We start from the raw sequence: 5,281 nt of genomic DNA, 5'->3' as shown, positions 1-5,281 counted from the left end.
AGACCGTGTGACGAGCTCATGGGGGAGGTGAGATCTACCGCTGATTATATACTGCGCACAACACGTTGCGCGTTGGTATCATTAGGTCATGCGATGGCCAGTACAGTGGTGGCTCAGCGCCATCTATGGTTGACTCTGGCGAACCTGCCGGAACGAGATCGGAATGCGTTCCTCGGCGCACCAATCTCTACCACGGGTCTGTTTGGTGAGGGTCTTGACGCGTTTCAAGCACGATTTGAAAATTCAAAAAAACAAGCAGAATCTCTCAGGGGTTCAATGCCCAGAAGGTTTAATAGACCAACACAATCACCTGCTCAGCCAGGGTCTAGGGCGTCGTCTCGACCGCCGCCAGCTAAAAGACCGGCTGCTGTAGCAGCGCCGAGACACAATGCTTGGGAGGCTAAACCTAGGCGAACGTACCCACAACCTAAACAGCAGGCGGGGTCGGGGAAGAAAGACCCGCCCCCAGCGAAAGGGAAATTTTTCTCCGCAGAAAGGAGGGGACGGCCGAATTCCTAGCTTGCAGGCGGGGGAGGATCATCGGCCCAGAGGCAGCCGCATTCTTCTCTCAGTGAAAAGGAGACCTTGCAAAAGAGCGGGTTCAGTTTTAAGTTCATTTTCAATAAAGAAACTTTGTGTTCAGCATTCAATGCCTCGTGTTATGATTTGTCAAAACAATCATGCAATGCCTCATGTATTGATTTGTCAGGACAATCAAAGTGTGTTGAAACCACCAAACTCAAAAATAAACCATGTGTTGTCAAAGGGGGAAAAAGCAGGGATATCCAATATCCAGCTATGCTCAATAAGAGAGATGGGGGTTTCCCCGGTGATGCCGGGAATCCTTGCTGTCAACCTGGAACGGTGGCGCGCATGCGCACCAACTCCATGGGTCCTTCGCACGATTCAGAGCGGTTATCGGCTGCAGTTCCTCTCACGCCCCCCCCGTTTCGGCGGGGTAATTACGACATCAGTGTCAGGGGAGGCTTCCCCAGTATTAAGAGAAGAAATTCGGGTTCTTCTCAGCAAAGCTGCAATTCAGGTGGTTCCACAGGGAAAAACGGAGGAAGGGTTTTACAGTCGTTACTTCCTCCTCCCAAAGAAAAGTGGGGGCTTACGCCCGATTTTGGATTTACGGCAGTTGAACAAACACCTCAGATGTTACAAATTCAAAATGCTCACAGTACGTCATCTACTATCCTCTCTGCGTCCCCGGGAATGGTACACATCGGTGGATTTGACCGATGCGTATTTCCATGTCACGATTCACCCAGATCACAGACAATTTCTGAGGTTCTCCTTCGAGGGGACGGTATACGAATTTCAAGTCCTGCCGTTCGGGTTGTCCCTGGCACCGCGCATATTCACGAAATGTGCAGAAGCGGCACTGACTCCGCTGCGTCATCAAGGCATGAGAGTATTCGCCTATTTGGACGATCTACTCCTGGCCGCGGATACCAGGGAACAAGCAGTATTGCAAACACAGACCCTTGTCTCCCACCTACGAGATCTGGGATTTTTAATAAATCTCAAAAAGAGCTCCCTAGTTCCGTGTCAGCAGATTTCATATCTCGGTTTAGAGATCGATTCAGTAAAGAACACAGCTACGCTGTCACTTCAAAGAGCCGAGAATTTTCGCAACTGCCTGAGTCTCTTCCGACTAGGACGGCGAATACGTTTTCACACAGTGTTGAGGCTGCTGGGGTTGATGGCCTCAATAATAACAGTCGTTCGACTCGGTCTCCTCTTTATGCGTGCGTTCCAGAGATGGGCGCTGAGCACTGGTCTAAATGTCACACGGCATTTAAACAGACAAGTAACGATAACGCCAGCGTGCGTTCGAGCTCTGGTTCCCTGGGGATCCCCGAGTCTATTGACAGAGGGAATCCCTCTAGGCAGAGTTACGTCACGTGTAGTAGTGACGACTGATGCATCCCTACATGGATGGGGAGCCCTATGCAAGGGGAATTCTGTGAGAGGAGAATGGTCGTCAACACTGAAGGGGCGCCATATAAATTATTTGGAATTGCAGGCAGTTCTTTTGGCACTGAAACACTTTGTGCAGCATCTGCACGGCGAACATGTGTTAGTCAGAACGGACAACACGACGGTAATATCATATATAAACAGACAAGGGGGCACACGTTCTCTTCCACTGCTGCAACTAACACATGCACTCCTAATATGGGCCAGCGAACACTTAGCGTCACTCAGGGCAGTGCATGTCCCGGGCCACCTGAATGGCGGTGCAGACCTGCTATCCCGGGGAGGACCACAGGTCAGGGAATGGCGTCTGCACCCGAGAATAGTGGCGCAGATTTGGGATCGGTTCGGCAGGGCCGAGGTCGATCTTTTTGCGTCCAGGGAAAACACGCACTGCCCGCTGTTTTTCTCGATAATAAACAGCAGCGCTCCGCTGGGGGTGGACGCGCTGTCTCATGTGTGGCCCAAAACTCTACTATATGCGTTTCCGCCGGTAGATCTGATACAGCCCACTCTGGACAGAGTGCGTCAGGAGGGTCTGTCACTAATTTTGGTAGCCCCGTGCTGGCCAACGAAAACATGGTACGCGGGTATCATGACACTGCTGTCCGGGACACCATGGTGTCTTCCCCAATGCAGGGATCTGCTGTCCCAGGCAGAAGGACAGATTCTACACCCCCGGCCGGAACTGTGGCATCTATGGGCCTACCCGCTGAGAGGGTGAATCTAGTAGCAGCAGGGCTCCCAATTAATGTTGTGGCCACGATACAAAGTGCTAGAGCACCATCAACAAGGGGGCTTTACGCGTCGAAATGGCGCATATTTGAACAGTGGTGCGGACAAAAGTCATTATCACCTTTTCAATGCCCGATTGCAGGAATATTAACTTTTCTGCAGGAATTGTTTGAAGAAGGTCGCTCACATTCCACACTGAAGGTTTATTTAGCAGCCATTTCGGCCTGTCACGAGGGTATTAATGGGTCCGCGCCAAGCGCGCACCCCCTGGCCGTTCGGTTCCTTAAAGGAGCGAAGCGGCTGAAGCCCGTTACAAAGTCGATGATACCATCATGGGACCTAACTGTGGTCTTGGAGGCTATGTGTGAACCTCCATTCGAGCCCTTAGAGTCATTGGATCTAAAGATGCTGTCTTATAAAACAGCCCTATTGCTCGCGCTGGCATCAGCGAAGCGCATTGGGGATCTTCATGCGCTATCAGTGCATCCCTCATGCATCCAGTTTGCACTGGATGGGTCTAAAGTGCTGTTGCGCCCGAACGCGGCGTATACACCAAAAGTCATGTCAGGGACTTATAGTTCACTCTCTTTCGAGCTGCCAGCTCTGTCAAACCTCTCGATTGACTCGGAGGAAGACAGGAGACTCCATGCGTTATGCCCTGTGCGAATTCTACGCAGGTATATTGAGCAGACGCAAGCAATGCGTTCATCCGACCAACTTTTTGTGTGTTTTGCCAACCCAGTTCGTGGGAAACCACTGTCTAAACAGCGTCTTTCGCATTGGATCGTAGAGGCGATTTCAATTGCATACAAAAGTAAAGGGTTAGCTCCACCAGCAGGGGTGCGGGCGCATTCTACGAGAGGCATGGCAACGTCGTGGGCGTTGTTTAGAGGGGTGTCAGTAGAAGATATTTGTGCGGCAGCCAGTTGGGCATCACCACACACATTTGTTCGGTTTTACCGACTAGATGTCACTGCTTTGACGGTGGCTCGGTCTGTGCTTACTGCAGGGGCGTTAGACCAAGGACCCTCGCTCTCTTGAAAAAGGGGTCATGTGGCGGTGCTGGCCCCTTACGTTTAGTTCAGCGACTTGGCAGGGCGTGAATATATGTCCCATAGTCTTATGTGTTGTACCGAGTTGACCGACTGAATGGGAACGTTGAGTTATGCATATAACTACTGTTCCCAGAAGGAGGGAAACGAGGTACAACACCTCTGGGCCCCGCGCAATCGGAGGCTCGGTGAAGAGCTGGACTGAACAAAGGATATGACGCATACGACTGCATTTATATGCTGTGGGCAGGTGGCCCCGCCCACGTCGTCATGCGTCATTTGCCTTTCAGGCGTGAATAAAGGTGTCTTCAGCAGATGGCGCTAGAGCGCGATATCCCATAGTCTTATGTGTTGTACCTCGTTTCCCTCCTTCTGGGAACAGTAGTTATATGCATAACTCAACGTTTCTCCCTCATTTCTTTGAGGTTTAGAATCCAGTGTTGCTGTAATTATTTTGTCTTTTATGAGTTCAGTAAAGAGCTCTGCCTCGTCTTCTGTCCAAACACCGCGTCGTCTACGTCATGTGACTGTAAATGCGCAAAAACTGTTTCCATTGCAGTTTTGCGAAATATTTCTTTTTCAAATTGCCTGAAAACCTCCTCATGTGAGCATAAAAACTTTTCTGCGATAAATGGGAGGTTTTGCGAAATTGACGTGTTTCCATTGGGCGTATTTTCAATTTGCAATTTCAGTGGAAACGCAGCTAGTGTTCGGCACTCGAGAACACAAACCTTAGGAGGACTATAATGCGTTAAGAGCTCGCTCAAGCACTGCGGAGCTAAACCATTTAGTGCTTTGTAAGTGATCAGCAATATATTAAAATGTAAACGATGTTTAATAGGGAGCCAGTGCAGTTTTGACAGAACCGGGCTAATATGGTCATACTTCCTGGTTCTGGTAAGAACTCGAGCTGCTGCGTTTTGGACCAGCTGTAGTTTGTTTATTAAGCGTGCAGGGCAACCACCCAGTAGAGCATTACAATAATCTAGCCTTGAGGTCATGAACGCATGAACTAACTGTTACGCATTTGTCAATGAGAGCATATGGCGTAATTTAGATATATTTTTAAGATGGAAAAATGCGGTTTTACAGATACTAGACACGTGACTTTCAAATGAAAGATTGGTATCAAAGAGCACACCCAGGTTCCTAACTGACGACGAAGACTTAACAGAGCAGCCATCAAGTGTTAGACAGTATTCTAGATTATTACGTGAGGAAGTTTTTTGTCCAATAATTAGAATCTGTTTTTCAGAATTTAGTTGTAGGAAATTGCTAGTCATCCAGTTTTTTATATCAGCTGTGCACTCCGTTAATTTAGTGAATTGGTAAGTTTCGTCAGGCCGTGAAGAAATATAGAGCTGAGTATCATCAGCATAACAGTGAAAGCTAATGCCATGCTTCCTAATGATATCTCCCAAGGGTAGCATGTACTGTGTGTGTGTGTGTGTGTGTGTGTGTGTGTGTGTGTGTGTGTGTGAGGGTAGCATGTACAGTGTTTGTGTGTGTGT

The sequence above is a fragment of the Squalius cephalus genome (genome assembly GCF_949319135.1).
Source record: "Squalius cephalus genome assembly, chromosome: 18".
NCBI lineage: Eukaryota > Metazoa > Chordata > Actinopteri > Cypriniformes > Leuciscidae > Squalius > Squalius cephalus.
The sequence above is the reverse complement of the archived record's forward strand: the minus strand, read 5'-3'. Positions refer to the sequence as shown.